This window comes from Colobus angolensis, unplaced genomic scaffold, assembly GCF_000951035.1.
Source record: "Colobus angolensis palliatus isolate OR3802 unplaced genomic scaffold, Cang.pa_1.0 Scaffold251, whole genome shotgun sequence".
NCBI classification, from domain to species: Eukaryota; Metazoa; Chordata; class Mammalia; order Primates; family Cercopithecidae; genus Colobus; species Colobus angolensis.
Window position 1 is genome coordinate 440,699 of NW_012115722.1, and position 9,155 is coordinate 449,853.

Here is a 9,155-nt window from a genome sequence, read left to right on the forward strand (position 1 = left end):
AACTATTTTTCCCAAACTTAGCAGCTTAAAACAGGGATAGACAAACTTTTCCTTAAAGGGCCACAGAGTAAATATTTTAGACCTGTGGGCCATAGAGTCTTTTGCTGCAACTACTCAATAGCTACTGCTGTTGAAGTATGAAAGCAGCCATAACAATAGGCACATTAACGAACATTACCAAGGTCCAATAAAAGTTTATTTACAAAAACAAGTGGAATGTATTTTGCCAATCCTTGGCTTTGAACAACAAACATTTATTACTTCACAGTTTCTGTAGGTCAGGAATCCAGGTGCAGCTTATCTGTGTGTCTTTGGCTCAGCATTTCTCCTCAGGTTCAGTCACATGGTCGGCCAGAGCTACAGCCACCTGAAGACTCAGGACTGGAGAATCTGCTTCAAGCTAACCCACATGGTTGCTGGCAAGTTGCAATTCATTGCCATGTGGGCCTGTCCATGTGCTATCTGAGTATTCTCGTGGCATCACAGCTGCGGACATTAGAGAGAGAGTCAGAGAAGGCCAAGACAGAAGCCACAGTCTTTTTTATAACCTAATCTCAGAAGTGGCATCCTATTGCTTCATTAGAGGCAAATAATAAGTTTAGCCCATACTCAAAGAAAGTAGGCGCTACAAGGACATGAGAGTCAGGAGCTCAGGATCATATTGGGAACAGGCTACTTCAGTCACTCATCTTGTCATCCATTCAGCAAAGATTCTTTATGCACCTACTATATACCACTGAGAATACAGTGGTAACCAGACAGGCTGTCCCTGCCAGCCTGGCACTACCAGTCTAAGTTTTTTTTTCTTCTTTTTTAATTGATCCTCTTGTTATAAAACAGAGAAAGAGAAACAAAATAAGTAAATAAAACCCCCCAAAATGAGAAAGTTCTCCATATAATAAAAAAAAAAATTTCCAAGGATTCATAGATATCTAACTCAAGCCAATAGTTCCTATAACAGAGATTTAAAACAACAACAAAAACGAAAAAAAAAAAAAATGACTCCTGGAGCCAGGTAAACAGTATAAAAAAGTGAAGACTTTCCCTCTCAGATAGCAAATGTTGTCAACAAAGAGCTTGGGTCCCATCTCAAGGAAGTCACTGCCCCTATTCAAGTCCAGCCTCTTGTGGACTTGCCAGAATTTCAGTTATGTGCTGCCAGATCTGATTTATCAAGAAAAGCTTAACATTGAAATTTTATATTAAACCTTCTAACTTTGCAATATGGGCAAAAGTGGTAGATTGTGTTACTGTCCACCGATTTCCTGTCTGTCTCAGCTTGGTTTCCCTCCATAGTAAGTCCCCAGGCAAAGGTTTACATGCAGGTGGTTTACGGGGGAAATGATCCCTAGGAGTGAGTGCAGGCCCAGGGAGTGAGACAGGGATGAGAGGGAAGCCACAGAAGGATGGGTAAGGATGGGTAATTGGAGTGAGTGCTGCTCTAGGTGCTAGCATCTCAGAACTAACTGCCTGCTCTGAGAATGGAGGGGGACAGTTAGTCATCCATGCCCTCCCCTTTGGCCAAAGATGGCCCCACAGGTGTTAATTCCTCTGTACTTGCAGGTGGCATGTGTGAGAGTGCTCACAGGTTCCTGCTGGTACCCAGGGCACTGCATCAGAAAAGTAAGAGGTATGTAGTGGGTACTGTCAGGCTAGCCCTGCTCAAGGCTTGTTGAAGCAGTGGCTGGAATAGAAGGTGGGGCTAAAAGGATTTGAAGGGATGCACAGTAGATGACCCATAGAGAGCCCCTCCCTGCATGGGGGCGTATGCATCCCTGACCTCTTGACTTCAAGCACGGTTACACAATTCATTTGGCCAATGAACTATCAGCAGAAGTAGCATGGGTCGCTTCCAAATAGAAACTTCAAGAGCCAGTCTGTGGTATGCCATGCCCTTTTGCCCTTGGTCATGGCATTCAGCAACACTCCAGATGGAAGCTATTCTGTCAGCCTGGATCCTGAAGTGCAGAAGGCATGGAGTAATGCCATAGCAAACAACACATAGAGTGGGTAATTACCAGCCATGAAGATATGAGGCTTATTTTTTACTGCAGCAAAGCCCAGCCCAACCTGACTGATACAGCAATTCAATCACACCTAAAAAGAATTGTGAAATCATGCAAACAAAACATGTGGGAGTTAGCCCCAGGATGCCCTTTTGTAAACTCTGTCTTAGAAAAACAAAATTCTAGCTTAATAAATGAACTAACCTGGTCCTTCTAGTTCACTTTGCAAGCTGTGGGTCTGGGGAGTCTCTGCTCTATACTGTAACACCATGGCCTTGGTGCCAGCCATCAGCACACAAGGAGGTTTCTGGAGTTAGGCCTAGCTCCATGTCCTTGACACTGTTGAGCTTAGGGAGACAGTGAAATCAACATACTAAGCAGGAAGTTTGGGGCTGTCTTCTTCCTCCATCTGAGGTCTAAAGGAGCATGTGAGATTGGCAAGTAAGAAGGAGGCATCAGTCTGAAGGGCTGAATTTCCTTGCTCTCTACTTGAGAAGAAAGGACAAAGATTCACAGACTCCCCCATGTAAGTTCAACAGGGCTTCCCACATCACCTCTCCAGGTCTAGTGACATTAGCAAGTAAGTATCAACATGCAGACTGAGTACAGAACCACCAAACACAGGAAGCTCAGTACCTACCACAGGGCCTTTGCATTTGCTGCATCTTCTGTTTAGAATAACACAATGCAGTAGAAATATAATATGAGCCATAAATGTAAAAATTTGCTCATATTTCATTGGCCAAAATCTTCTAGTTCCCACCTTTAGAAAAATAAAAAGTAAAATAAATATTAATAGCATACTTTATTTAGCCCAATATATCCAGATGGCCCCTCTCCTTGAGGCTAGGACCCATGTCTTGTTCCTCTTTGCATCCTCCTCCCTTGTCCACCCCAAAGAGTGACATTCAATAGATGACTCATTTGATACTGTTTGGACGTTTGTCCCCACCAAATCTCATGTTGAAATGTAATCCCCAGTGTCAGAAGTGGGGCCTGGTGGAAGGCGTTTGGGTCATAGGGGTAGATCCCTCATGAATGGCTTGGTGCCATCCTTGTGGTAATGAATGAGTTCTCACTCTACGAGTTCACACGAGATCTGGTTGTTTAAAAGAGCCAGGGGCCAGGCACAGTGGCTCACGCCTGTAATCTCAACACTTTGGGAGGCCGAGGTGGGTGGAACACCTGAGGTCAGGAGTTTGAGACCAGCCCAGTCAACATGGTGAAACCCCGTCTCTACGAAAAATACAAAAAGCCAGGCATGGTGGCAGGTGCCTGTAATCCCAGCTACTTGGGAGGCTGAGGCAGGAGAATTTCTTGAACCCAGCAGGCAGAGGTTGCAGTGAGGCAAGATCATGCCATTGCACCCCAGCCTGGGCAACAAGAGTGAAACTCCATCTCAAAAAAAAACAAAAAAAAAAACCAAGAGCCTGGAACTTCCTCGCTTTACTGCTTTTTCTCTCACCCTCTGATGTGCTTGCTCCCCCTTTGCGTTCCACCATGATTGTAATCTTCCTGCAGCCCTCACCAGAAGCAGATGTTGACACCATGCTTTCTGGACAGTTTGTAGAATCATGAGCCAAAATAAACTTCATTTCTTGATAAATTACCCAGTCTCAGGTATTCCTTTATAGCAATGCAAGTAGACTAACTCATCATGCAATCATCTCCATGTGTAATCAATATTTTAAAATTAATTAAAAGAGGCCAGGTGCAGTGGCTCACATCTGTAATCCCAGCACTTTGGGAAGCTGAGGTGGATGGATCACTTGATGTCAGGAGTTCAAGACCAGCCTGGCCAACATGGTGAAACCCCGCCTCTACTAAAAATACAAAAATTAGCTGGGCATGGTGGGCAGGAGCCTGTAGTCCCAGCTACTCTACTCAGGAGACTGAGGCAGGAGAATTGCTTGAACCTGGGAGGTGGATGGTGCAGTGAGCCAAGATCATGCCACTGCACTCCAGCCTGGGCAACAGAGCAAGATTCTGTCTCAAAAAAATAAAATAAAATAAAGATATTTTACATTATTTCTGTTCTTCGCAAGCCTTTGAAATCTGGTGTGTATTTCACATGTTCGGCCTATCTCAGTTTGGACCAGTTGCATTTCAAGGGCTCCATGGCCACATATGGCTAGTGGCTACTGCATTGGACATAGCAGCTCTAAAATACACTTCCCCCAGGTTTTTTGTGACTCGTTCCACTTCCACTAAATTGTTACCTCCTCACAAATGCCTCCTGTGATTGTGCCATTTATCTAAAGCCACAGCCCTCCTGCCTCTTCTCACGTCACCTTGGACATTTGTTTCCCAGAGCTGCTATAAGAAATAACCACAAACTGGGTGGCTTAAAACAACAGAGGTTTACCCCGTCTCTACTAAAAAAATACAAAAAACTAGCCGGGTGTGGTGGCGAGCGCCTGTAGTCCCAGCTACTCGGGAGGCTGAGGCAGGAGAATGGCGTTAACCCGGGAGGTGGAGCTTGCAGTGAGCTGAAATCTGGCCACTGCACTCCAGCCTGGGCGACAGAGCGAGACTCCGCCTCAAAAAAAAACAAAAAAACAGATGTTTACTCTCTTGCAGTTCTGGAGGCTAGAATCTGAAATCAAGGTATCAACAGTACGCTGGTCCCTCTGAAGTCGCTAGGGGAGAAGCCTTTCTCACCCCCTCTCAGCTTCTGGTGGCTGCCAGCAACCCCTTGCATTCCTTGGATTATAGCCGTATCACTCCAATCTCTGCCTCTGTCTTCAGGTGGCTGTCTTCTCCCTTGGGTCACAGTGTCTGTATCTTTTCTCTTCTTAGAAGGACACTAGTCATATTGGATTAAGAGTCCACCTCACTCAAGCATGAGATGAAACTTCAGCATCAGCAATGGCCACGTTTTCAAATCAGATCACACCCTGAGGTTCTGGGAAGGACTTGAATCTGGGGAAGACACCATCCAAGCCAGTACACTGTGTGTTATTGTTTGTTTTGTAGAATGTAACGCTATCTTCAGCTGTCCTGTGTGTGTCCCTTTTCAGTATCTGATTACCCCACTAAAATCTAAGCTCCATTAAAACAAGGTACTTCTCTAATTCACCACTGTATCCCCAGCACTTAGCACTGCTCCTGGCACATGGAAGGCACTCTGTAAATACGTGTTGCGAAGAAAAAAGAAGAGAGGTAGAAAAGAAGGGAAATTGCAGATTTTCTGGCTTGACATGTTTAAGATGGTGATTGGGACTCAAGGGAGGGCTGTGCCTAAGTTGGGGCAAATCAAGAAAAAGTTGGGGCTTCCTCCTAACTCCTGTTGCAGGATCTTTCTTCCCATTCTTTTCCCAGGAGCTTGAAAACAGGCCCAGCTGTGATACCTGGATAGTCTCTGGGGAGTCAGAACTATTCATCCCTGTCACTCTTAGACACCTGCCCTCACCCTTACCCCACCATGGCAAAGCAGCTGCCCAGCTAACCAGGAGCATGACAGAGAGAAGAGACACTTGCCATGTTGACCTAGCATGTGCTATGTCCCTCACGCTGGAGGACAGTGTCTACCTGCAAGGGTGTCCCATTATCACAACTGATGATACAACATAGGGCTAACAAACTGAGCTGCCTGAAAGCAATTGAGAGATGTGAGCCAGATGGGGACTGGAGCAAACTAGAGTGTGTCCAGATAGAAGGGCAGCAGCTATGAACTCTAGGTATTTGTTCTCATAAAGAAGTCTTGTATTTCTTAGCCTCCCAATTTTTTAAACAAACCCGGAGGCCTGGATTTTTAAATGAAATCACCTAATTAGCAAGTGTTAGCAAGCAATACAATCAAAAAGGGGGGAGGGAGGGAAAGGCCACTATGGAGGCCAAACCAAAAAAAAAAAAGAGAGAGAGAGAGATTGTGATCAGAGGCAACCACTGATTCACAACCCCTGGTGTGCTGCAATCCCTCAGTTTGTCTTTAAGAATCTGCAATTTCCAAACAGTGTAAATGAGAACAAGGCAGAACTCGGGTGTGTAGACTCATATGGATAAGCTGAACAAAAACAACAAAGTCAAGAAACAGCTCCAGACTTTCCAGAGTTAGGCCTAAGCAAACCAGAACACCTTCTTCCTCTCCCTCAACCTAGCCGCTAGCAGGGATAATGGATCCTTGACCCTGGTTGTATTTCTGCCCAAATCTTCCCCAATATTTGTGGGAAGTGTGAAGATTCAGAGGGATGTAAAGTTGGGCAGCCTGATTGCCCCTTTCCTTCAGTCAAATCAGGGACTAGTCTTTCAGCATCCTTCCCCCAAACTCTCAGCATTACCTCCCCAAGCCCCCAAAAGGACTGCTCTCCCTCCCAAAGGGGTCATAGTTAAAAATATCAGACAGTATTCTAGCCTGGGCTTTGCAAAACTCTCTAAGCCTCAGCTTCCCCATCTCTAAGATTAGGGTTAGGTCATAACCCAATTTTGTGCAAATTTTGTATAATATTTGTGCACATGAGAGAAAGGTGCTGTTCCTCCAGTGTGGCCCCAAGCCAAGGTACACATATTGGTGAACGCAGAAGGGCTAGACTTCACACCCTTTTTGCCCTTCGGTGCCGTTGTTCAGTGAACATCCTGTACTACCCCATATAGCCACCCTGGATAGCCTCTCACTTGCAGACTTATAGTGAGAATTAAATATGACACTGTTTGAAAATGCTTAACACAATTATTTGGTAAATAACAATAAATCAACGTTATGTTTTTAATCTTTTTTTTTTTTTTAGATGAAGTCTCGCTCTTGCCCCCCAGGCTGGAGTGCAATGACCCGATCTCAACTCACTGTAACCTCCACCTCCCCAGCTCAAGCAATTCTCCTCCTCCTGAGAAGCTGAGATTACAGGCACCTGCCACCATGTCCAGCTAATTTTTGTATTTTTAGTAGAGATGGGGTTTCACCATGTTGGCCAGGCTGGTCTCGAACTCCTGACCTCAGGTGATCCACCTGCCTCGGCCTCCCAAAGTGTGAGCCACCGTGCGCCCGGCCTAATCTTAATGTTTTTATATGCTCCTCAACTGTCCTAAAACAGTCCAGCTCTTGAGGTTCTCAACATTATTTTAGGTTGTGTGCAGTCTGAGGTCAGAGAATTAAATTAACATTGAATTAAATGAACATTGAATAGTGAGAAACATTCTTTTTTCAATTATCTCATTTCTTCTGAGAAAGATTCAGTATTTAACACTTCCAGCACTCTCTAATGACACACACACACACACCTGAGCCTCTAGGAGTCTTTCCAAGCCAGTAAAAAGGCTAAAATGTATTAACACTGCTTGGTTTTAGCTGTGTTTATCTTTTACCATTTCCTTTTCTGGTGAGTAACAGCTACTTTTCAATTTACAGTGGTAGTATCAGGTTTTCTTTCCAAAAATATGTACTTTGGTTTTAAAAATGAGTCAATTTATGGAAAAATGTTAAGTAAATAATAAAGGTGGTAGCAAGAAGCTTGAAGTTTGGGAAACTCGACACCAGACAATTCCAGACAAGGCCAGACCTTGATGTTCTCAATTCCCAGCAAGGCTCACTTCGATTCCCCACGAGCTCAACTCAGAGTTTGCTCCTCGAAGCTCCTGACTTTCATAAACCTTCAGCTTATTGAAAGGCGTGCCTGGGTCACGCCTCCTGAGCGCCTTGGACCTTACCAGGGAGGGGCAGTCAGTCCCTCCTGAATGACTGTAGTGGGCTCTGCCCTGGCTGAGCCCAGGCAGGACCCGAGTCCTGACAGCCGAAAGGCCTGCGTACAACCTCCCCTGGCCAAGCGATGCCAAGGCGCCCTCCAAAATTAACGAGGAGTGAGCGGAGCAGGGTACACAATGTGGTTGTGTTTGATCCCGCGACGTGTCACTTGGAATCTCAATTTATTGCCAATAGACGACGTGGTCAGGCACTAATTTTCTGGTGGCGCTCCATCACAGGCCTCTCAACACCAGGGGAGGGGCTCAGAGGCCGGTGGGCAGGGGGGTCGGAGGAGCCGTCGCGAGCCAGCCAGGGGTTCCTGTAACGAGGCTTTAATGAGGGGAGCGCGCCGGCCTTTGTCGAGAAACCGGAGGAGGAGGCGGCGGCTGGGTCAGGAGCTCGGCAAGGTCGCTTCCTACCCCGGCCCCGAGAGCCCGGGAATCCGGAGAGGGTCAGCGGCGGCCGCCAGGCCCGGTGCCTACTGAGGGGCTGTCCTGGGCCCGCACCACCCTCACCCACTCCGAACTGCGAACTGCAGCAGGAAACACAACATTTCCAAGCAACAATGCAAACGCGCTCATTACCATGTCCTCAATATGCATGAAGAAAATGCACAGCGCTGGCCGAGCCCCCTCACAGGGCTCTGGCCTCAGCGTCCAATAAGGCGACAAATTCATCTCCCAGGATGAATGAGGAGGGGGCGCCGGGGAGGCAGATCCACGTGGGGGAGGGGACGGATCCCGGAGAGGGAGAGAAGAAGAGAGAATATTTACGGAGAGGAGAACCTGAGAGACAGAACGAGAAATCCAAGGAGGAAATAGGAGAGGATCCGGATGGAAGTGGGGAGGAAAGAAAGAAAATTAAAAACGAGAACTGCGGATGGGGGAAAGGGACACAGTCACAGATACACACAGGGAGAGGAAAAAAGAGACATTAAGAAGGGGGTGAGGGAGGGAGCAGAAGGGAGAAAAGTGAACTGAAAAGTGGTCCAGGGCAAAGGCATGAAAACAGCACAATGAGGGAGCGGAGGAAAGAGTGAATGATCTAGAAATCGAAGATAGAGGAAATGGGAAGGACAGACGGAAGGAAAGAGAAAAACAAAGGCACGGGGGAGGGGGCTGCTCAAGTCAGGTGGAAAACGGCTGATCCAGAAGAGGTAAAAGAAAAGAAAATCATTCCCGCGGAGGGCCAGATTCTTCCATCCAGGTCACTCAGGGCGCTGCGCCTCTCGGGCCGCTGAGAGACGCCGGGAAGTGAGCAGGGTCGCAGGAGGCGCAGGGGCGGAGCGGGGGAGCTAAGAGCTCACCGCCCTCACGCCCCACCTTGGGCATTCCGACCCGCTCCCGGGTGCCCAGCCCTGGCCCGGGGCCCACCCTGAGGGCGCTGCGCCTCTCGGGCCGCTGAGAGACGCCGGGAAGTGAGCAGGGTCGCAGGAGGCGCAGGGGCGGAGCGGGGGAGCTAAGAGCTCACCG